This window comes from Chelonoidis abingdonii, chromosome 1 (genome assembly GCF_003597395.2).
Source record: "Chelonoidis abingdonii isolate Lonesome George chromosome 1, CheloAbing_2.0, whole genome shotgun sequence".
Classification (NCBI taxonomy): domain Eukaryota; kingdom Metazoa; phylum Chordata; order Testudines; family Testudinidae; genus Chelonoidis; species Chelonoidis abingdonii.
Window position 1 is genome coordinate 213361423 of NC_133769.1, and position 26183 is coordinate 213387605.

Genomic DNA, 26183 nt, shown 5'->3' on the forward strand with positions numbered 1-26183 from the left:
ATAAAAAGATGAAGAGAGAGAATTCTGCTGATTTTTCTACAAAAAGCTGCCCAGGCTAGCAGGGAACAGTTCAGAGCTTATTCCTGCATGACTCCTAAAATGGTGTGACATTCATTTTCTTTGAATAAATAACATTTACTGTTATCTCAGTTTCATAGGGAGCCTGATCCTGCAAACCTTCCTGCACCAATAGTCTCACTAAAGCCAAATACGTAAGGACTATTCACATTTGTGAGGCTTCATTGCAGGGCTGGGTCTGCACTGTAATTTGTGATCGTAAAAGTGAGCTAACAGCAGGTATTGTGTGGACAAGAGATCATTTTTAACCTAGGTTGAACAGTGGCATTTGAGATATATGGCTGTGCATATCCAGTCACCAGCTTTACAGCTCACAGTATTACACCCATTACAATACACTAAACACACTTAAGGAATGAATTTCAAGTCTAAAGATATTACCAGCTCCTCATCTGAGGTGTAAGGATTATCTCTGAAACCTGGAAGGTCACTAAAACCAGAATGAGCTGGAAAATACCTACAACATTTTATGCACATTCTAATAGCCAGAACACTTCCAGCCTAAAGGATTAAAGAGAAACAATCCAATATACTTACCTTTAGATAAGCATTTAGCTGAATCAAAGAAGTGTGGGTCTTTTGCACAAAATAAGTTTCCTAATATGTTTTTTTTTGGCATCTAGATAGTTTGTTTGACAATAATCTGCCATATGGGATTTTTAGTTTTTCAGCTGCAGTCTAATGTATTCTAAGAAGCATGAATCAGAAAGACTGCTTTGTTGTCAAAACTAAAAGCCCATCAGGTGTTTCACAATATGTTGATTCTCCACAAATACAATGTCTGTGGTTTTTTGGGGGAGGGCATCAAGAGAGATGAATTACTTTTAAACCTCTTATACATCTGTGATTGCACAGCATTGCTCCATCACACCATGACAAAAAACTGTTTGGGTAAGCAGACTTCCTTACACGGTATCTGTTTTCCAAGAACATATCCAAACTACCAAGCTTCTACTCTTTTATCAGAAATCTTACATCCAAATCACACATTGTTACCTATAATAAGTTAGTGTTCTCTGATTCAGGAAAGCCCATAAGTCCATGATTAAGTCCCATTGATTTTAATTGGTGTTAAGCATGTGTTTAACTGTAAGTATGTGCTCATGTGTTTTCCTCAATAGGAATGCTTCCCTGCATCAGAGCATTAAAACCTATAGTTGCTTCAGCAGTCATTTGATTTTCTTAGCACCCCCTTAAAAACATTGCCTAATTTCTTCAATAGGGTATTGCATAGAAACTAATGCTCATCGACCATCTGCATCTTGCAGAAGTCAGTTTTTCAGCCTCTGCTCAGCGTTGTGCTGATCTTCAACCTACTAAAGCCAAACATATTTTTGCTGACTCAACCCTTTAGAGTCTTAAGTCACCAGAGTAAAACATAGCTAAAAAAAGCTAAAGTAAGAACTCATGTATAATTAAGTTTTTTTGGCTATGTCTCAATGAGTTCAAAATACCCTTTCCATAATGCTGTTCTTATAAGCTAAGGTTTTCACATATCAAAGTGCAGCTCTGATAAATGAAGGCAAATTTGTCTGTCACAGCATTTCTTACAAAAGGGCAATTAAACTCTTCGGGTTCTAATTATATCCTCTTATCTTCTGACAATACATTGCTTAGCTTAGCCTTGGCACAAAAATAATTGCCACCTGTGTTATTTGTACCTGTAAACATACAGGACCCTCTTCTTCCCTCAGTTACACCTATACATCCCCTAGACTTCCATAAGGTTGTACTACGGAAGCCACCAGAGATTGTTCCCCCTGAACTCTTGGGAAGGCAGAAGATAAAATAAATGGCTGCTATGTGCCAATCTCCCTGGCTAACCTAATGGAACAGAAGGTCAGGGACTCAGGGAAAAACCCCAGCTGTTTCATTTGGTTTCCTCTGTCAGAACAGAACTCATTCCAGGAGCACACCCCTTTGGTTTTCAAGAGTTATTGGGTAACGGTACCAGTCAAGCACAGCAGTATCAGAAACTTTGCGGCAGAGATGGAAGCTGCATGCAATGCCAGTCCTGCAGCTGCCCAAGGCCAGGCTTCATTCCAGTGTGCAGACGTTCTGAGGAAGAGAGTTTAGAGGCAGTATCAAAAAGGCTGAAAATACCTAAAAATGATGGTCTAAAGGTCTGTCTGTGAGGACTGTCTAAGGCAGATATTTTCCATGCAACATTTTGTAAATTACTGAAATTTGTATTAATATATGTCAATAAAACCATACTGTATATTTCATTTTATTTTACTTATACAAACCAGGAGAGATCCTAGGATCAGAGATGCATCCAGCTCTACTAAGACAGCTACCATATTGGCCTTTGTTTAGCTCAATCAGACTAAAATCCTGAGTTAAGCATTTTCTCAAGTTTCCAATAAAATCTATTAAGAATCTTGCTTTGGAAGAACATAAGTAATGATCTTTCTAGTTTTTTTGGATATAATCACCTTCTTTTCATTACCCTTATTGCTCTGTAGAAGGCTCAAAATTCACGCCAAACTTCAAGAAACAGATTAGTTCAGGGAAAATTCCCATCCAATGCTGTTGCTGTTTCTTAAGTTAAGGAGTTTATGGCACATCTCAGCTCTACTCCTTTCTGAGGCTTATTCTTGATTTTCTCAAACTCAGAATAAACCCAAGACATTTGAATATTCATTCAGGCCTTTTATTAATAATAATCCTTAGGTTTGAAATAGCACTTTTCACCAGTAGAGCTCAAAGCACACTATAAAGGAGCTGACACCCAGCCTGGTGGCTACTCTGTCCTTGTTTCTAGACCTCTTCTTTCTAATTTTTAGGGGAACAGGATTCACATGTCCTCCCTGTCTGAGTCCCAGGCCCCCTACGGATTCCTTCCCTCCTGCATAGACCTGCTCTAGGCACCAGCAAACCAAACACGTGCTTGGGGCGACACAATTCCAGGGCGGCATTCCGGCTACATACACACACACACACACTTTTTTTTTTTTTGCTTCAGCAGTTGTGCTCTCGAGCTTGGGGCAGCAAAAAAACTAGAGCCAGCCCTACCTCCTGCCATGTTCAGAGCTCTGCCCATGAGTTTCTTTGTCTCCTTCTGTTGTGGGTGTGGTTGTTAAAGAGAGGTAGGGTATTAACTTGGCTGCATGCCCCTTACAAAGTTACTCTGCCATTTAGCTTGCACCTGAGTGGTTAGTGGTAATTCTTTTGTTTCTTATGACTTTCTTTGAAAAAAATGAGCAATACGGGGGTAGGGGGATGTAAAACTGGGCTGCTCAGATTCTAGTTTTGCACTGTCCAAATAGGGTGAGTGTTTGAAACCAGGATTCATTTTTATCCAAACTCACAACTCTCTGAGGTGAGATTCCTATATATGACTCTAACTGTGTCCTGTGTCTGTATTTTAACTCCATTTTCAGCATTGCCATACCATTCTCTATAAAGTAAAAAGCATGGCAAACACCTGTATTTGTGCTTAACTCCAAGTAAAAGAGGTGGTGAAATGGGGATATGCGAGTGCTGATGCTAAAAAGGGGTTGGGGCATGCGCATGATCCGGAGGAGGGTGAAAGAATGCAGGAGTGCCAGAGCTGGGAGTGGAGGTGAGATACTCAACTGGGATCTCTTTGAGGTAGAAAAAGAACCAGTGCACATCAGCAGTCAAAAAAGCAAATAGGATGTCAGGAATCATTAAAAAAGGGATAGAGAATAAGATGGAGAATATCTTATTGCCCTATATAAATCCATAGTACACCCACATCTTGAATACTGCGTACAGGTGTGGTCTCCTCATCTCAAAAAAACTATACTGGCACTAGAAAAGGTTCAGAGAAAGGCAGCTAAAATTATTAGGAGTTTGGAGAGGGTCCCATATGAGGAAAGATTAAAGAGGCTAGGCATTTTCAGCTTAGAAAAGATGAGACTAAGGGGGGATATGATAGAGGTATATAAAATCATGAGTGATGTGGAGAAAGTGAATAAGGAAAAGTTATTTACTTGTTCTCATAATATAAGAACTAGGGGCTACCAAATGAAATTAATGGGCAGCAGGTTTAAAACAAATAAAAGGAAGTTCTTCTTCACACAGTGCACAGTCAACCTGTGGAACTCCTTGCCTTAGGAGGTTGTGAAGGCTAGGACTGTAACAGGGTTTAAAAGAGAACTAGATAAATTCATGGAGGTTAAGTACATTAATGGCTATTAGCCAGGATGGGTAAGGAATGGTGTCCCTAGCCTCTGTTTGTCAGAGGGTGGAGATAGATGGCAGGAGAGAGATCACTTGATCATTACCTGTCACTCCCTCTGGGACACCTGGCATTGGTCACTGTCGGCAGACAAGTTACTGGGCTGGATGGACCTTTGGTCTGATCCAGTATTGCCATTCTTGTGTTCTTATGTAAGAAGCAATGAAATCTGCTGCAAGTGGAAATGGAGCACTGCTCAGGGTGGGATGTATCAAGGAAAAGAAGTTGAAGCTTATGGGAAAGATATATCAGATCCCACTTGTGCTGTAAGGAGGAGAAATCTGAGTGTTCCCCCATCCCGCCCCAAAAGTGGCCTTTGCACTATAAGAGCACAGAAAACCATGGTGAACTATTTCAGCCACTAAGGAGCTGAAAGTGTCCTGTTTCTGCTGCTTAACCGTCATTAACTACTAGAGCTGTGAGAATAACCAATTATTTGGTTCGGTGCCAAACCAAAATATTGGAGGGGTGGGCATTTTGGGGTCAACCTGAAATGAATTTTTTTTTTAAATTTCAATAAACCAAAACACTTGAAAACATTTAATTTGGGTTAAACAACATGATTTCTTCAAGCTGCACTGAAACATTTTGTTCATTTTCAAGATTTTTACCTTTTTTTAACAGATTTTTAATGAGTGAAGTAAAATTTAAAATGAAAAGTTGTTTCAAACTGAAAAGTCAAAATGTTCCATTTCAAAAATGCTAAACAAAGCATTTTGACTTCTTCAGGGTGTTTTTTTTTTTTTCAGCCAATTGACATGAATTTGCAAAATGTTTTGGTTGATACAAATCTGCATTTTTCAGCTAAAAACATTTTGTTTAAAAAAATTTGCCCAGCTCTATCCACTATCCACTCTATCCACTATCTTTGTCTTCTGAAGCATAAATTCATCTGATTTAGACAACTGGAATTTATATTTTTCTTCTTTCTGTGAGTTTGCTTGTCTCTTGACTGTAGCATGCTCTTTGTGGGTAGATTCATGAAGAACCTTCCTCACCAACCATCCGCATTTCCGCAAAGCCACGGGAAGTATACGCATCTCCTGTGTGAAGTTGTGTGTTGTCCGTGCACAACAGAACTGCCAAAGATAATTCATGTAGATAACAGTCTTCTGGCAGTATCTGTGGTTTCACATACTTCTACAAAGCCAAGTACCCTAGAGAACTTAACACTTCATCTGCATCATTAATCTAAATGTTACTGTCTGAATGTACTGTACATTGTGTGTCATTTACCCTCACTTTTCAATGACAAGGCAGTGGCTGACCAATGAGACAGCCCTGCTTATGTGTGCTTTTACAAAAACATTGAAAATATATGCTCAAGGTGAGGCTATTAGAGATGCAATAATGTAACTTCCCATTTCCAAGTGGTTTCCCAAAAATCCCACTTGACTCTGTAGCAGTTATCACCAAACACCCTCTCTACAATGTTTTCCCATGCATCTCTGGGATATTGATTTCATCAATATGAACATGTTTTAAAACTTTTAATGGTGTTTTCACAATAATGATACTAAATATTGACCTTACCATGACAACTTTAGTCTCTGAGAATTTCACACTGGCTTTACCTTCCATCTGTACTCCCCACAGATACTAGTATATAGTGTTTGGGGCAGAGTTGTTTTTTGTTTTGAAATCCCAGATAAGTAATGCAGCCTCCTTCCCCACCAAAGAAAAATCTTTGTGTCTGTTTTCTAAAACTACATAGAATGATGGATTTTAGCGATACATACTTTAACCTCTCATTTCAAGATTTTTCTGTTTATAAACAATCCTTGAAACCTGATTCCCGCTTATACTCAGCGCCTTTTACACTGCTACAGATCTTTTAAATACATAAGAATCTCTCACTCGTTTGCAATGTTTCCCTAAGTAAATCTTAAAATATCTTCACACTCATTCCAATGAGCACATTCATGTGTTTTTTTATACCCTATTCATTGCAGAGATACCAGACCTATACGGAAGCTTTCACTGGAATTCAGACTTCATCAGTCTTTGCATGCTTTCCCATGCCTGAAAATACATGAAACATTCCTGCCTCATCTTCCCTCCCCAATTCACTGACTCCACACTCTCTGTTAATGGACATCGTATCTTACCAGGAGAAGGGTGACCAGATAGTAAGTGTGAAAAATCAGGACGGGGTGGGGGGCAATAGGGGCCTATATAAGAAAAAGCCCTGAATATTGGCACTGTCCCTAGAAAATCGTGACATCTAGTCACACTAACCTGAAGCCTTTTTTATATAGGCCCTTTATTTGACACTATAGTTAGGAACATTATAGTAATGGATAGCACTGAAAGGCTAGCTATCTGAAAAGTTACAAGAAAATAGCTGAAGGGATTCATCACGACAGAGGATCTGAGCAAGAGTATGCCCCTTTTAAACATTTGAATAGGTGTTGCTAGAAGTGAATGAGGTATTGCAAACAGGAATAGTATGTAGTTCTGATCAAACCAGAAGGGAAAAAGAAGAGATTGGAGCAGCCACAGGTATAGTACCAGTAGGAGGAGCAGAGCAGGCCAATATTAAAAAACAGCTGCAGCTGGTTTCCTTCTTCTCTACACTGACAGACTATAAAATCTTCTAAGCTCACTTAAGGTTCTGGGAAGCCATTTATGTGGCTTTTGAAGGCTGTGGTCTAAGATTGTTCCTTTGCTGATTCAGATATTGATCAGCATACAAGCTGTTCTCAGCAAACTTAAGGGAAAAATATCATCATTTAGGAGCAAATGAATATACTGTAAAAAGCAACATTTCTAGAGTCTACATTAGAACCAGATGTTCCACTCAAAAGTATTTGTGGTCAGAGATTATTGTGAGCAGTTAACTTTTATAAAGGGCAAATGGCAGCACACCGAATGGCAGCACACCGAATATAGGAAAAAAGTTATGTGTACTGTAACTATATTTAAAAAATAGAACTACACCTCTACCCTGATAGAACGCGACCTGATATAACATAAATTCGGATATAACGTGGTAAAGCAGTGCTCTGGAGGGGCAGGGCTGCACACTCCGGCGGATCAAAGCAAGTTCAATATAAAGTGGTTTCACCTATAACATGGTAAGATTTTTTGGCTCCCGAGGACAGCGTTATATTGGGATAGAGGTGTATATAAAATTAACATGGAATACATTGAAGGGACTAAAAACTGGCTAACTGATAGGTCTCAAAATTTAACTGTAAATGGGGAATCAACATCAAGAGGGTCTGTTTCCGGAGGTTCCTGCAAGAACTGGTTCTTGGCCCTGTTCCATTCAACATTTTTATCAATGACCTGGAAGAAAATATAAAATGATCACTGATAAAGTTTGCAGATAACACAAAAATTGGGGGAGTGGTAAATAATGAAGAGGACGGGTCACTGATTCAGAGTGATCTTGATCACTTTGTAAACTGAGTACAGGCAAACAATATACCTTTTAATACAGCTAAATATATACATCTAGGAACAAAGACGGTAGGTCATATTTATAGAATGGGGGGACGCTATCCTGGGAAGCAGTGACTCTGAAAAAGGCTTGAAGGTCGTGGTGGATAATCAGCTGAATATGAGCTCCCAGGGTAACTCTGAGGCTAAAAGAGCTAATGAGACCCTGGGATGCATAAACAGAGAACTCTTGAGTAGGAGTAGAGAGATTAGTTTTTCTCTGTATTTGGCATGGGTGCAACCACTGCTGGGATACTGTGTCCAGTTCTGGTGCCCGCAATGCAAGATGGATACTGATAAATGGGAGAGGGTTCTGAAGGGCCAAAATCCATTTGCTGTGGATGTAAGATCTTAGCTGCAATTTTTGCTAAGAACTTTTAATATAGGCCCAGAGTCCATAGCTTGGCCTTGGCCATGGTGGCTGGCTAACAGAGAACAATACATGGCTAAGAGAAAGCTGGGGTAAACAGATAACCTTGTGTGTTTCAAGTCAATGAGCAAAGTCAGCATAACTCCAAATGTAATTGGGCATCCTTATCGTGAGTTATAGACATATGAAGCACTGAGAAAGGCCTGACGGTTACTCCCTAATGCAGGGAGGAAATAGTGGTACAATACCCCTCAGATCCCAGACAGAGTTCAGGGAGAGGCCCAATATAGCTGACATGAGTTATGACACCCTCCCTTCACAGTTGTATGCCAATCCTATCCCAGAGAAATGCAAGGGTAAACTTATAAATTACAATTTATACAATTATAACAATTGTTAGTGTTAAATACGAATTACTGCTTTGTTTTGCTTTAAATCTCCAGAAATGTACTTGTTAGTCAACCAGAAAAACTGCTACCTCATTCCCCTGGACCCCAAAATTAGGATTTAACCTATATATTTTAATAGACATAGTTTGTGGGTAATTACCTGTGTGTCAGCAATATGTTAATTTGAGCATTGGGCGGAGCCATTATGTAATCTTTTAGACCATTGGCTTATTGTGCTTATCTTGTCTTGCTGCTAGAACCTATCCAAGGGCTTGGGAAAACCCATCCCCATCGCTTCTCTCCGCCCAATGAGCACCCTATATAATCTATTGTAACTAATTGTTTTGCACTGTCTCTGAGCCTAATAAACAAAGTGACACTCCGCCTGTGCTATGTGTAATAAACTCCTGAGCTTGACTCTACATGGTGTCCATTTTTGATCCTTCAGTTCAGAGAAGATTCAGGAGAATGATTAAAGGATTAGAAAACATGCGTTATAGAGATAGACTCAAGGACCTCAATCTATCAAGCTAATCAAACAGAAGGTTAAGGTGTGATTTCATTACAGTCTGTAACAAATATTTAATAATGGGCTCTTCTGTCTAGCAGGGAAAGGTATAACATGATCCAGTGGCTGGAAGTTGGAGCTAGACAAATTCAAACTGGAAATATGGCATACGTTGTTAATAGTGAGAGTAATTAGCCCATTGGAGTAATTTAGCAAGGAATTCTCCACCACTGGCAATTTTAAAATTAAGAATGGATTTTTTAAAAAAGATCTGCTCTAGGGATTATTTTGAGGAAGTTCTATGGCTTGTGTTATACAGGAGGTCAGACTAGAGGATCACAATGATCCATCCTGGCCTTGGAATCTATGAAACATATGATAGCTTGAGACTACAAATACAGGTTATTATCCGAGAGGAAACCTAATAGGACTACATCTCAGGATCTAGCTTCTACTCCCAGATCTACTGCAGGCTTCCAGTGTGACATTGGGCAAGTCATTTAGTGTGACATTCGGCACTAACTTTAAGGGTATGGCTACACTGCAGCTGGCAGCATGCCTCTTAGCCTGGGTAGACAGACACACACTAGAAATACACCTCTACCTCGATGTAACACTGTCCTCAGGAGCCAAAATATCTTACCGCATTATAGGTGAAACCGTGTTATATCAAACAGCCCCGCCTCCCTGGAGCACTGCTTTACTACGTTATATCCAAATTCATGTTATATCGGGTCACGTTATTTCGAGGTAGAGGGGTAGCAGTATGGATGTTACACAGGGTGGCAGCATGGATTAGCCCCACAAGTTTGGACCCAAGGGGTTGTGTGGGCTTGTATTGAGTTAGCTAGCCCATGCCCGCTGCCCATGACACAACAGCCACACTGCTATTTTTAGCATGCTAACTCGAGCACCGTTACCCCATATCTGTCTATCCAGACGAAGAGACGTGTTCCCAGATGCAGTGTAGGTATACACTAATAGGACAAGCACTTGAGTGTTTTATTGAATTGGGGATAATAATACTTCCCTACCTCACAGAGGAGTTATGAGGATAAATCAATCAATATTTGTAAGTGGCTCAGATACTATGCTGATAAATGCTGAAGAAAAACCTACAAATATATGTTTTAAAATGTATCATATATTCTAAAAATAGTGAAAACTGACCAATTTCATGTTTCATACATTTGTAATGCATTTCATGAAAAACACAGCTAATATGCAGATAATATGAATCAGCCAGAAACACACTATGAATGCCAAAAAGTCATAGAAAGTTCACCTCACAGAGGAGCTTGCTTCTGAGGGAAGAAAAAGTCTTTATTTCAGCTTAATTTGGCTGGGGGAGATAGAGTTTTGGGATCCAAACTTCACATGTGTGATACCTAGACTTCCTGGAAGCACAGGTTCAAATCTCAGTACGGGAAATACATCTCTTTATTTTCTCAGGCAGCTAAGCTGAGCTTGGTGCAGCTTGAGTGTGTAGGTCTTTGGGATAGGATTTAAAAACTGGGGGCTCCAGAGTGGACTTTAAAGTTCCTAGGGTGCTTTTATTTATTTATTAAGAATATGAGTTTGCTCTGGTGTTGTTGCCAAACTTTGTCCTGTTCTGACTGTTTTAGATTGTATGGTTGGTTACATCCCTCCACACCGTTAAGCGGCTGTGTTACAGTGGTGTTTGTAAAATGTCTCTGGATTTCTTGACTGGAAAGGTGATATATAAATGTAAGATATCAATTATTTTTATTACTGATATATGTAGAATTCCTCCAGAGCTAGCTCGTAGGCAGAGCAAATCACCCAACCATTTATCTGCAGGTAGTTGGTGGCAGACAGTAAAATATTCACTTTACCAGTGGATTGATATAGACCACCAATAGAATAAGCTGAATTTATATGGTTAGACAATCTTTACTGTGGTGTACTTGAAAACTGTGTTGGAATTTTAGGTTGTCACTTACACGTATAAGAGGCTTCCTGATCCTGCTTGTAGGTTAGAGGGATCTGTAGGAATGTGTGCCATCAGAGTCAGCCAGCAGAGTAAGGTGGGTTGAGTTGTGCCTTGCAGTTCTAGGGAGTAGGGTGTTTTGTGTGTATCTGTTTTGGGGGTTTTATGTGTTGTTATTTTGAATTCTAAGAAATAAAGTAGTGTTACGTTGCAACCTTCCAACAAGACTATTTATGTTTTTATCTAATTTCTCTGTGTGAATGCCATGAACATAACCATCACTAGAGGCTGTTGTGCCAGTCAGATTGATCATGGCTGATGGCTTTTCAGTAGGAATCATGTAATGAAGGTCCCCGATCTGTTTCAGTCCTACAACTCCACAAATCTCTGGGGCAGCCCCAGCTCAGATGAGGGCTTGCATCCCTGTGCCCAGTTGATGGAGCATTTGAGTGGATGGTGTGCTGGAGTGTTTTTATCCATCCTGGCAACATGGCCAAAAAGCATGCAATGCTGCTTTAGAATATGGTGAGCAAGTGAAGGGAGGCCAGATCTTTGCAATATCGTGGCATTTTGCACACAACCAAACCACTCTATGTTCGGGATCTGGCCCTGACAGTGCACATGGAATGCCTCTAGCCGCTCCAAGTCTGCCTGTCAGAGGGCCCAGGTTTCTGACCCCTATAGCAATACAAGGTGTACAGTGATTTGATAGATCCTGAACTTTGTCTCACTGCAAAGACCTTTTTTGCATCCAAAAGTGAGATCTGGACTTCATGCCGAACGCAGTGAGATCTATTCATTGAATGTGATCGTTGAACTCTTCTTGCAGCCTAGATAGATAAACTCATCATTACTCTCCACGGCGCTTGACTCCATGTAACATTTATTATATAATAGCACTAGGAAAGCATGGGCTACCTTTTTATAGGTCTCCTTCTGCATAACAGATGTGTCCAGTAAAATGTGCACATGTGCATTAGGTGAGCAAGAGCCCACATTTGCATGCACAAAGGGGATGTATGCATATGCAAAGAGGTAACCACTTGCGCAGTTACCCCCAATCTATATGAATCATTTTGTTATTAGTCAACATATGCGAGGTTTTCTCTGTGCAGTTTGTATAGCAAGGGCTGCTAGAGGCTGTGTGCCTGTTCCTTCCCTCCTCAGGTAAAAGGTGTCCTACTACTATCACTCAGGCACTACTTCCCCCTCCCTAACATGACTGGCTGTAGGAGCTTTAATTGAGCCCTCAGTGTACCTGTGGCCTATGGACCTACAATCTTTTATCCATGATAAATGTGAGTTTGCTGCATCCAAAGTCATCACAACTCTTAAACTGTACGCTATACATTTTTTGGTAAGTCTACTTACTACACTGCATTAAAAAAGGCATAAGGCCAGATTGTGCTCCCATTGAAGTCAAGCGCAAAACTCTCACTGACTTCAGTAAAAGCTGTAGCCGGCTCATAGTCAAAAAGGAAAAATAATGTAAATTAAATACCACTTAATTATGATATTTTTTCAGAATGAATGTGAAAGACTAAGATTGAGGGAAGATAGATTGTATGAGAAGAAAAACTCCCAAGTACATTTCAAAGCTAAGTTAATCAGAACTAATGTTATCTATTTCAAAACGCAACAGCTTTGCTTATCTCCTTTTAATTAACCTATTTCTGACCTGGACTGTGGGTTTGTTTGCCAGAGGCTTACAGTACTTACTTCCAATTATTATCTCCTCAATACAACCGTTTATGGTAGTGCTTGAGATCAGCCCTGCTGGTGTTTCTATTTCCTGTAGCTAGGCTACTAGAAACATATGGGTAAGGAGAGGAAGAGGATATGGAAGAATAGTAATGTAATGGATGGCTGGGATGTCAGTTAAAATACTGTATGTTAAACGGACTGATAAAACAAAATGGCTGATCTGCTTCTGTCTTCCTCTTTCTGATGCTGAGCTGTCTGAATATGATCCTGAGGGCCAAAGATAGCAAAACCTGCAGAACCCCTATTCATTCTTAGCTTTTGAAGTACAGATATAACATCCTCTCAAACATAATGACAAACAGATCACTGCCATGTAACACTCAACATCTAACCAGAGTCCCTTCCTTTATTAAAAATTTGGAAATAAATCAGATAAAATCCACAAACTCTAGATAATATGAAGAGAGCCTGAATGTGCCTTATGCTACAGGAAGCAATTCAAAAATATTTAGTTTGACCACAAAAAACTTTGTCTTCTGTGATTTTAATAACAATTGGATTCAAATAGCAATTCCAGCTGGCAAAAGATAGTGACTAATTCACTCAGCCACCAATTCATATCTTTCACAAAATACATAGTATGGGGTTAGGACAAAACTGAGCTTGAGCAGCTCTTATTCTAGTGGAATAAATTCAAACAGAAATGTTACATAAGCAGAACAGTTGAAAGAACACAAGAAAATAGAGGAATAAGGTGAGATGAAGCAGAAGAAAAATAAATATGATAGGACAAATTTGCAGTAATAAAAGATTTAAATCTGAAATTCTTTTACAAATGAAAATCTAGATGCTAACTATAGGCCACTGACACACTGAATAGAGAGCTTTAATACTGATACTTTTTTGCCCCAATATTTTTCCTTAAAATGTTCCAAAATGCAATATAAATGAGAGCTTATTCAATATAGGAAATCAGTATAAATACAAGTCAGGTATACAATGTGATAATCAGATACCAATGAATGGGATACCAATACAATGTGATAATCAGAAACCAATGAATCAGATACCAACCAAGGGAACAGAAAAGTAGACTAAAAACTATCTAATTCAGTCTTCTATCAGGAAACTCAAACACTGATACAATCAAAATTGTATGCATAATAAAATAGAGCATATCTGAGTTGCCTTTGCTTCTTGGGTTCCTTTGCAGTGCTGTATGTGCTATTTCACAGAGCTGTGGCTCCATGGAAATCTTTTGTCAAACTTCAGTGGCCCCTCCTTTTGTCCAACTATAAGCAGTACAGAACCTCTGGTCACAAACTGTACACAACGTGCAAGGTACTGATGATACAGCTTTCTGCTCTGCAGCCAAGGAGTATAAGCTCCACTGAGATGAAACAATTCAAAGCTGAGGACAATGTAGTGGTAGATTTATTGCCAAAAAGTTTGTACCATTGATGATTTCAATCTGTGACCATTAGAACCTTTTCCCCTACTTCTGCTCAGGTACTGTGGCCCTTTCCAAAGCTTCCTACTCTGAAGAAATACTAGTGTGAATTGTGATTGTTATATAATGCTAAATTGTACGCCATGCACTGTGGTGTAAATGGAGACATGGAAAACAGATTCCCCTAAGGTAGCACCAGAACATCTAAAATATTCACATTAGACTCTATCCAGGTGTGACAATTTGGGGGGGTGCTGGTTACACACAATTTATTACTTCTGTCTGAGATTATGAACTCTCTCTATACATTTTTACCAAAAAACAAACTCCAATTTGATTGTAAGGCTGGTCTTTGCTTTCCTGTTGTCCTTTATTTCCATCTTGGACTAAAAGGCCAAGAGCTGGTGACACAGGTCTAACAATGAAAAGTTGTTAAGCTTTGATGATCATCCATTTAAATAGACAAAAAAATGGCTGTCACCCAGGGTAAGCCAGTTTTTCAAGCTTGAACTCTACGGGGTGGTAACTAATCACTGAATAACTTGTTAATGGATTTTGAACCATCTAATGAGGTTGATCAGTGAGTCACCTAAAAAAGGGGGCTGGAAGTTATAAAAGAAAAGGTCTTGTAGCAGCCACTTTAGAGAGAGGGAGAAGAGAACAGAGAGAGCCCATGTTCTAGAACAGGGGTCCCCAAAGCAACGCCCGCGGGCGCCATGCGCCTGCATCCTGGCCAGTGGAAAACCATCCGCTGAAAGGCTGCCAAAATTCAGTAGCAACACCTCTAGATGACGCTGCTTGGCGCTGACAAGCAGCAGCATCCAGAGGCATCGCCACCGAAATACCTCCGAATTTCAGCAGCATTTTGGTAGATGCTCGACCACCGCCACAATCCTTCGCCTGGCACCTGCCAGACGAAAAATGTTGGGGACGACTGTTCTAGAAGAAAAGATATGTGCAAGATGGTCAGCGGAGAAGAAGGATCCTGTAATCCTTAGGGAACTCTGACCTATGCCTGAAGAACATTCTGCAATAGTGAGGAAACAGAGGCAGGGAAATGCATATAGATGTGTTTATTTATTTTGTCGAGATCTGTATATTTCTTGTACTAGCTAAAGGAAAGAGTGATTCTTTTGCAACCCTTACAAAGTCAGTGCATCTGTTTGCTTTCACTATCATGTGTCCCAGAAACTGTAACTGTAAAACTAGAGACTAACAGATGTATTGGAGAATAAGCTTTCGTAGGTATGAAGTGAGTATTCATCCACGAAATCTCATGCTCCAATACATCTGTTAGTCTTTAAGGTGCCACAGGACTCTTTGCTGCTTTTACAGACCCAGACTAACATGGCTACCCCTCTGATACATGTAAAACTAGGGTGCCCACAAAGTTGGAGCTCTGTGAAAGGGTATGCTTAAGATACTGGGGAATCTGGGGGGACAGCGCTGGGTCCCGAGGGCCAAAAGCAGCTGGACAATGAGGCCACATTTCCATAAAAGGATAACAAATGAAGTCTTTTCCCAGGAAATGGGCTTGAAAGGCTCAGAGGAAAGACAGTGCTATGCTGCAGCCTATTCAGACCAAAGGAAACTATAGAGCACAGAGGACCCATGTGAGAGGTCCAGATGCAGAAGCCTGGTGAGTGCCCAGCCATGTGTCCCAGCCATGGGAGCTCTTCCAGAACTGTGTGTAAAACCAGGATTCCCTCCAACTCTCATCCTTTAGTTACTGGTGGAAATTAGGTTACAGGAAATAAGCATATTTAGGGAGAGAAAGCTATATCCATAGGGGTCAAGGAACAAGTTCCAATATATCATCAAAGCCATGGTCCCAAAAGATATGTTTGATCTTTTGGTTGCCAAACATTGAGATATCAATTAAATGAAAAGGTTTTAGAAGATTTCAGTGAAATAAAACCATGCTTGACAACAAATAATTATGTTTGAGCTTGTTGATGCTGTTTTGTCAGGAGATTTATTTTACCCACCAGGACCCGAAAAGATAAGAAATGTGAATTCTCCAGAAGTGAAGTTAGGGGCAATTTAATGTGACAATGGTAAAGAATCACAGAAATAACCACTTTTTTTCTAACACGGAGCAAGGGACTTTATTAGAAAGAAGAAAAAAGTATTCTCTCTCAAGCTACTCTGGGTCTGTCTCACTGCTTCATGGTAGAACTTCTGCCAAGAATTTCTACAACCCTTTCCAACTAGCTTCCTAGGATAGACATAAAAAACAGTGCACATGTCCTCACTGGCAATATTGAGTTCTTTTTAGGATGGATTACTTTTGAAGTCTGCATGTCTAGTGGATAGTATCTATAAATATATGTTGGAAGAAGGTGACTTGGGACAGCTGTGAGTTGTATTAAGGGCAATTTCTTCCACTCATTGAGAGAAGCAAAATTGGTCTCAATTTATTTTCATGCCAAACAGCCAGCCATGTATCCAGATGACTGTAATTTTCCAAAAGAGGGACTGCCAACTTTCCATGACTTTTACAGATTCAAGAATGACATTGAACCAAGGCTCTTTATTTACACACGTACGACAAAGCTGGAAAGTAATCATTAGCACTTACATAGCATTTTTATGTAGATCTCAAAGCACTTTACAAAATAAAAGTAGCACCATTATTTATCTGATGGCAGCAGCCTATATGAAAATGGTGGTTTCATTCACATTCCAAGTGGGTGAGATGCTCCAGCACAAAGCTGGTATCACAACTGGCACCTTTAGCCATCTTAATGGATGCCAAGGATTAAGAGGGCATGAAGATTTAATTACCGTTTCACAACCTAATGCATGTGTTTGAAAACGGTTTCGGAGGGAAATGTGTCAAGGATCTGCACAAGTTTCTCTTTTATTTAATTTCATTTTGCCCCCCTCCCCCCCCAGAGGAACAATTGTCAAAGACAGGAGATTGACACAGAAGTTGTCTTTGACACAGCAGGCAGCTGCACAGGTTTGATTTACAAGTTTAAGTGGCAGATGGAGTTGGCTGCCCCTACAGTACCAGCAATGGTATACAGCAAAAAGAATACATACACGTATTCATAAAATGAATTATAAAAGAAAAATACAAAATAAAACGCAATGGGTAAAAACAGCTAACAAAGCTGGCCAAAACACCAGCCATGTTCTGCTCCCACTAAAAGGGAACCATCACACTATCTCACCTTTCACATTTCTCATGTGAACTACCAGGGCTTGAATTCAACTTTTGTATGAAATTAGGGCAAATTTAAAACTGTTTAAAACATTTTAAAAATAAAAAATATAAAAAAAACTTTAATACATTCTATTTACACCATCATTATTCATACTAGTCAGTCAGAGAGACTCCGATTAAGACCAGATTGTGTCCCCAAAAGACTGGGCCAACCCTCCAAATCAGACGAGATACACATCCCTCCCCAGAACGACCTCTCTGGGACTGGATCAGCTCTGCATCCCTCTCCAGTCCAAAGCCCCCAAACTGGAGCAGACCCCCTTCTAGCCTGAACCACATCAGACCCCTCTATGAACTGACTCCACTCATAGCCCAAAACCTCCCCTCAGCCTACCAGAACAGGGCTCCTCCTGAACCTATATTCCCAAACGGGACCCCCCGGAATCCGCAGCCAGACGGCTCTCAGGTACCCCACTCCAGAGCCACCCCCTGCTGTCAATCCACCCATTCTCTTCCAAACTGAACTGAACCAGGCCAGGTCTCACCTCACTGCAGTTTGGCTGGATGCAGCTCCACACTGGGCCCAGAGCACAGGTGGGCCAGGGAAGCTTGGGGGTGGGAGGGCTCAAGTATCCCCCAAGGGTGCTGGTGGGGGGATGGGGCGCTTGGGGCTCCAGCTGCTCTGTGGGGCCTAGGCCGGAGGGGGTCACCTGGTGCAACAAGCACCCACTGGTTGGGGTGCACCTCCACTGGGGACCGCCTCCTGCCCAGCATGGTCCAAGACTCCCATGACTGCGGTTTGGCCTCTGCATTCAAATAACAGCAGGGCCAGGGTGAGTGCACAGGGTGGGGGAGCTGCATGCGCAGTGCCCTCCAGCCAACACTGCCCCAGGCCAGGCCAGGGCCCAAGACCCCAAGGACAAGGCAGGGGCTGTACAATCTGCGCTCGGGTGCCACGGGGGAGCCCAGCCATCTGTGCAGCAGCCAGAAAACCCAAACTGGGGCCTCCCGCTCCACCAAGTGGTACTAGCAGCTGGAGGACAGGGAGGCCGGACACACAGCACTGCCTCCTGCTTGCTGTCTCTGCTCAGCTCAGACCTGGCATGGTAGGGCCACTGTGCTCGCCTGAGCCATTCAGCTGGCACAAGGCACTGACACGCTCTGCCTTCAGCTGAGGGACAGACATACAGTCTGTCTCCTGCTGCCCTCATCATACATCTGACCTGACCTTCCCCTCATACCCCCCAACCCAAGGGATAGCCACTAGTAGTAAGGGGATGTACTATGGACCCCTTCCTATGTGTGGGCCAGTGCCATTGTAAATTGGATACTGTGCAAATCCAGACCTCTGAGCCCATTGATTCTGGATGTGCTACACATGGGGGCAGGGTTCTCCCTGATTGGATGAGATCAATCAGTTCAGGGTGGTGAAAGGGTGGCTTTCCCCTCTAAGGGCCATAGGCCTGAAGCTGGTCAGCCCTGTCCAATTAGTCCTGCCCACCACACCTGGCATTGGTGTGGGGCTTAATTAGTAGAAGCAGCTGGATATGGAGGAGCTGATTCTGATGCAAAGAGCAGCAGGAAGCTAGGGGAAAAGACAGGGGGAGAAAAACTCATCAACAGCAATGAACCAACCAACCAACCAACCATGTGATGTGAAGCTGGAATGAGAAATGTCAGCAGGGGATTGCTAAGAAGAGAATGGCTTCTGGAGTGAGCAGACTACCACAGAACCCTGAGGTATCAGATGGAAATTGAGAAATTGCTGGGAGCAAGTAGGTGCTAGCAGGGGACCCTGAGTCTTCCTGAAAAGGCTCCTGGTAGGGAGGTCCTGGGAGACACACACACCCTAGAGAGAAAGATGGGAGCATGGACTTGATGGAGAATTAAGAAGCTTGTTTTGGGAATGATTTTTGTCATTTTAATAAATCCAGCCCCAAGGAAGGATGTTGCTGGACCAGAAAATAGTTTGTTTTGGTAGTTTGAATGCCCTGAAAATGGGGAAACTGAGGCAGCACTGCTGAAGAGTGACCTCAGGCCACAAGAGGGTGGCTGGTCTGTTCAGAGGAGCCTTAAACTGTAAGAACTTGAAAGCAAAGATAAATTTTAATATGTTTGTACAGCATCTATCACCCCTTGGGCTACTATAAAATGTATATAATCCAAATCTTAAAACCTGGGAGAAATAATTTACAATCTGGTGATAGCAAAACAAAAGCTCACATGGTGTTGAATAAATATAGCAGAACTCTATGCTGGTTTTACATTGGAGTATCGAAATTATTCCCTGAATTACCTACAGTACAATACTATAGCTGTTTAATATACCTAATCATTTAATCTAACCTCACAGGCCTAATGAGAAATATATAATACAGATAGCTTTGCTTATTTGAATACAGTGGAGAAGACAAGGTAAAAATAGAAGGTCTCACAGGGGATTCTATTGTGTGAGACTTTTAGAGACCATGCAACGTTCAGCCCAAGTCAACTAACTAGGGGGTTGCTTTCAGGAAAAGCTGCTACAAGATCACACCCTGTCCAGGCTCTGTTCTGTTGTTGCTGACTGACCCAATGTATTCTTTCCCCCACCGTAGTGCAATTTGTATAGTTACATTTTATACCTGTTCTGTGTACAGGATTATTTTAGTCCAGTGTAAGCTGTTGCCTATTTATGTCCATCTGGATCACCCATGAATTTCCCACTGTTAAAATCTGCTATGGCAAGATTCAGATTTGCTGACGATTTAGACCAATGATACTCGGACCTCGGTGGTTCGTGAGCCAAATTAGTGATCAACGTTACTCAAAAGAGCTACAGTAGTGTGAAGACATTGTTTCATTTACTATTATTCCTGCAACAAAATGATCCAGTATTATTATTTTATCAACTACAATTGGTTAATAACATAGTAAAAGCATCCTGATTGGTTAATAATCAGTGTTTTAATATCCTGTGCTGGATACACATTAAAGAGCCATTTGCAGCTCCAAGCCTCAGGCTGAGTATAACTGATTTAGAACATGCCCAAAGAATTGGTGGATGTACTCGGCCATGCTCCCTAGCATACCCCTCTAAGCCAGGGAGGCAAGGGAGGGCATTTCCTTTATGCTGGATGAACCCTTAGCGGACTACATAGTGCAGGTTTAAGGCAAAGGAGGGAGAGCAGGAGTAGGATCTATGCTATAGTGAAATTATGGCTTGCACAAGCTCCAGTCACTCAGGCCCGGATTTCTAAAGGTATTTAAGTGTTTCTCTATGTAATTTACAAGCCTAAATCTTATTTTCAGAAGTGATTTGGTCACTTTAATGCCACTGACTTTCAGTGAGACATTTCATTTTGGCAATGGCCTTTTTATTTTTGCATGGATTATAACACAATTTAAAAAAAAAATGAAATGAACCATCATTTTGAAAGGAACTGAAATAGAACATTCAGCATTGTTGGAACTCTTTTTATTTTTCTCCCCTCTTTTATTCTCCAAATTAAATGTCAGTGAAATTGACACTATTTCATTAAACATTTTGACTTCAATAGAATGGCATATTCCAGCAAAAGTACATCAAAAGTTTTCCAATTACCCCTACTAAATAGCTTTTTAAAATCCAGCTCTTAGGCATGTGTAGTTATGTTTGTTTTGAATGATCTGAAGTCTCAATTGCCCACCATAAACAGAGGGCATATGATTCTGGGGTGGCGAAAATGAAAGAGATGGCCTCTGAATCACTCCAGTTTACAAAGTAAATTATTAAGTCACTTTCTGATTCTCATTCCATAGCATTTTTAAAATTCATTATCTCTATTTTCTTGATCTATACTGTAACTTTCTTTGAAAATTTTAACTTCATGTTCAATTCCATACATGTCCTAAAATAATCATTTCTCAAATCCCTTTTGAATATACCAGGACAGGCTTTGGAACTGCGACTGAATTCCATAAAACTGTTGCTTAACAATAGTTCGTTCCCAAACAAGGATGTGCAGAAGGTAAATGATGTCACAAAGACACCAGTTGTGGTTTTTCACCGTGTCAGCTCCATTCCACCTGCTTTGTTGTTTGCTTTTAATTTCCTGTGCCTTGCAGCACTGACATGTACCCTGCTTTTTTCCACAATCCCTCTGAGTAATGGATTTTCTATGCTGTCATCACAGCAGTATCGTGAACGGCCCAGGAAGGAGCAGGAGACATCTCTTATGAGTTTGGTGAGGAAGATCCCAGGCCTGCTGAAAATACAGAATTTATATACTATATAAATTGGCTCTCTGCCAAGAACAACTGTTTAGAAGGAAAATGCTGTAAAAATTATTACACTGCTGTTGGATACTTGTTTTCAGCCATATATCAGATTACCATATTTGGGGGAAAGTATGCCCCTGTTCTGCAAACACTTATGCACATGCTTAATTTTACTCACTGTGAATGTCAATGGGACCATTGACAGTGTACAAAGTTAACTGCTGTTTAAATCTTTGCAGGGTCAAGGCCTTAGCTTGTGAAAATAAATACAGAGCACTGATCAGTAACAAACTGAAGAAAAATAATTTATTCTACACAGATTTCAATCTTAAAAGAGCCAACCAAAATATATGACCAAAGGCTTTTCCGACAACAGGAGAAATGTGAAATCAAACCTGGGAAAGATTCCTTATGCTCAGACCTCACTAGGTATATTCATAGAGATGTTTTAAAATTGTTCTTTAAAAAAAATTTTCAGAGGAAAAAATGCTTTTTTTCCCAAACCAAAAACTTTCTCAAAAAGCTTTTAAAATGTCCAGTATTTATCTAAACTAAAAAATAAAAAAAAAAATCCTTTTTCTTGACTCTTCCTTTTCCCACTGAATGAGGCGGGGGAGGGTTTGTGGGTTAACCCCTTTTTCCTTTTGCCACTGTAACTTTTCAAAACTTCCTAAACTCTCTGAAGATTAGACTGTTTAAAATTAAAAATGAAGCCAAGTATCTCCACTGTTCTGTAACTTTTGAAAAGGTTCGAAAGATCTTGAAATTTTACAGAGGAGCAAAGAGAAAAAGGAAACTGAAAAAATGAGAGAAAATGGGGGGTGGGGGAACCCCTGTTTAACATTCATTTTATTGCACTCAGAAGCCAAAAACAGAGGGGAGAGGTAAAAAGGGGCAAAAATGAATATTAGAAGTTCAAATTCTAATTTACCAAAGTCTATATTTTTTCTAGAAAAATTGAGACTATTTCACAAAACTTTGTTTTCAAAAATTGTTCCATTTCAAAGCTTGCAAAACACAATATCAGAGTTTTGCATTGTTTCACGAGACTTCCCCTGCCCCCCATTTTTCAGCCAGCTCTAACTATTCCTTTTGCTTCAGATGGTAACAGCAGAGGCCAGGAGAAGGTTCTAACATACTCATGAACTACTCTGATGATTCAGAATAGTTTTGTTGTTCTAGTTTTCATTCATTTGTTACTTATTTTCATTAGAATGTTGAATCATGAAATACTGCTAAACTTCCATCGCAGAGAGATTCTTTGGCTGTCTGAGTGCTTCCAATTAGGATGACCGGATGACAAGAATGAAATATTGGGATGCGGGGGGCGGCAGAGGGGGAAAAAAAATGCCAGCAGCAGAAAAGTAAATAAGTGCTGGAGTGCCCCTGCCACCGCCGTCAGAAGCTGCACTAAAGCAGTTTGCAGGGTAAGTGCTGGGGGTCACCCCCTCCCTCCAGGCATAAGCCACCACACAGCTGATCAGCGCAAGCTTGGGAGGGAGGAGGAATCCGGCGTGCTTGGGGAAGAGGCAGGGCCAGGGCAAGGATTTGGGGAGGGATCCAACGAGGCAGTCAGCGGGCGGGGATTTGGGGAGGGATCCAATGGGGGAATGAGGGGCGGGGCTGGGGGAGGTGGGGCAAAATTGCTTGTTTGTCCAGTGTCCCAGTCGAGCATCGGTTGGGACACAGGACAAACAAGCAAATATCGGGACTGTCCCGATAAAATCGGGACATCTGGTCACTTCCAATGTTCACATTTAACTAATGGAAGAAGAAAGTGAAGCTTTCTGTAAAAGTACATTGAGAGAGGCAGGCTTTAGGAGTGGTCTAGCAGTAACAATTTGCCACTGTGTGCAGAACTGAGCTTGACACTAGCGCCTTTTGATTTCAAGCGGGTACGGCTGGGCTAGGAGCTCTGTGCTGGTAAATCAACCCACCCTGAGGGAAGAGAGCATTTCAGACTATTCTATAGCAACTTTTCCTTCCAGTTCAATGGAAATGGGGAGACCAGAGGCAGCTACATCCAGCCTTCCTCAGGCAAAAGAATGACAGTTGCATGTCAAACATGGAGGCTTGGAGGGAGTTGGATCTATCAGCTGTTTCCTAGATTAAATTTAAAAATTAGTAACTGTTGGTAAAAGTTGACTCTCTTATGGCAACAACTGTAGGCTTTCTATAGCTGCTCAACAGTATGTGCTCTGAGAATCCTGCTCTTCTAAAGCTCTTAACAATTATTTGTATCCAGAGGTGAAAGTAAGCTGGTACGGGCCGGTACGGAAGACCGGTAAGAAAAGGAGATTGACTGAGGGAGGGAGAGAGAAGCCTGCTCCCTGCATAAGAATAGTTTAAACTCAGCTGTTACCTGATGGTTCAGCCCCCAGGGCTAGGTTTCTGGCATTCTTGTTAATTTCACTCACAGTAGTTGGGGGAAGGGGGTCGTGGGGAGGGAGTATTTGACCATGGCAGGGGCAGTCCTTTCCTGCCCCTGGGATGAGGAGATCTTATCTCCAATACTAATATACACAACATATACAATCATTTGGCTGCACATCTTAAATCCAGAGCTAATAAAAGCAGGTGGAAGGGGAAAACTCACTGTCACATTGGTTTCTCGGCTCCTCCCTCCCCCTCTTCCAGCCAGGCTGCAGATAGGGCTCTGCATTCCACTCCCCCCTCCGTCCCCACCGCCAGCAGGAGTTCTCCTCTAGGCTCTGTCTAGCTTGCAGTCGGGACACTGGCTGAGATGCCTGCTGCTGCTGCCTTCAAAAGAATAGTTTAAATTCAGCTGTTCCCTGTGCAGTTCTGTGCTCAGAGTTAGGAGCCCTTTCTGGCATCCCTGTTAATTTCACTCCCAGCTGTTGTTGGGTGTGTGTGACTATGGCAGGGGCAGTTCTTTTCTGCCCCCAGGATGAGGGGATCTCCTAAACACAATCAAAACAGGAACCATTTCCAAGTTCAAATCTATCCCATTCCCTCCCCAGCAGAGGATCATGGTTGTGATGTCCAAACTGCTTGCAGATCCTCTTTGAAATGTTACTGTTTAAAAAAAAACAACACAAAAAACATGGAGAACATGATGGAAAGATGTGTCATGATGATTAGGGTTTATTTTGGGTAAAGCAATTTTGCTAAAGCAACTAAAGATTTACAGGGAAAGCAAATAGCCCTCATAGACAAAACCACAAAGTGATTGGAGGGGAAAACTGAATATTCAGGGAAATTATTGTGCCTCCTTTGAAAGAAATAGTAGTTTTCATTCCAATCCACCCTCTTTCTATATTGATTTAAACACCTGAAATGTCTTAGGACATCGGGCGCAATCTCAGATCTTTTTGTTTTGTCTTGCCAGCAGAGTGCAGAGCCTGAAATTGACAAAACTTTCTCTAAATATCTTGTATATTTCATGAAGGCTATTCCAGTTGTCCTTCATTCACCCCTGACTTCCCCTCCCCCCTGGCTCCCTCCTTGGCTGGCTGGCTGTGGTTTTTGCCTTGGTTACTTACTTCTTGGCAGACCCAGCCCAGTGGCACCTGCTGGCTCTCTGCAGGCAGCAGCCCACAGGGGCCGGTTGCTGGGGTCGCTGCTGGTCGGTGGCAGGCTGCAGCTGCATTGTTTGTGACACATTCATACACATACACATATACATACAGCCAGAGGGGAAAGTAAGCCGGTCTGGTCTGGTCCGGCGTACCGGCAAGAGCCAGTATGCCGTGATGGACCTCATCGACTTCCATGGTGGGGATTGAAAGGGCTCCAGCAGCTGGGCTGGGGCAGGGATTTAAAGGGCTCAAAGCTCCCCATGGCTGCGGGCAGCCCAGAGCCCTTTGAATTCTGACCACGGCTCCGGTGGCCGGGCAGGGGCCAGGATTTAAAGGGCTCCGGGCTTCCCTCAGCAGCAGGAGCTCTGGGCCCTTTAAATCCCTGCCCCAGCCCTGCAAATCTTGGAGTTCCCCCTGGTAGCCAGAGCCCTGGGCCCTTTAATTTGCCCCTGAGCCCCGGGGCTCTTCCAGCCACCTCTGCAGCTGGGAACCCCTGGTTGATTTAAAGGCCCTGGGTCTCCCAGCCACAGCTGGTTCCCCAGGGCCTTTAAATCTTGAGGCCATGCCTCTTCCAGATGAGGCCACGCCCCCCTCAGGACTCCAGCAGTACCAGTAAGTCCTGTAAGTTACTTTCACCCCTGTTTGTATCCTACTCACTCTGCTGTGCCTGGAGAAGAGTCAGCATTTCAGCTATGACTTTGCATTCCTGCTTTTCATTTTAACTTGTTTTTTTTTTTTTTGTAAGTCCAAAAAAGCTTTAAAACACCTTTTGCTAAGTCTTAAGTAGGCCAGAGCAGAGGAGCTGGGCCTGATTATTTTTCTGGCCATTGGACATGCATAATGTCACAGGCACAGCAGGGCAGCAGCTGGTATTCCTGACCAGAAGATGAGAGTAGCCAGGGACTGAGGGTTTGGCTACACTTGCAGCTGTATAGCGCTGGGAGTTAAAGCTGTCTTTGTACAGCTGTGTAGGGAAAGCTCTGCAGTGTGGCCACACTGACAGCTACCAGCGCTGCAGTGTGGCCACATTTGCAGCATTTGAATCGGTGTTGGGAGTGGTGCATTATGGGCAGCTATCCCAGCATTCAATTGGCTGCAACATGCTTTTCAAAAGAGGGGAGTGGGGTGG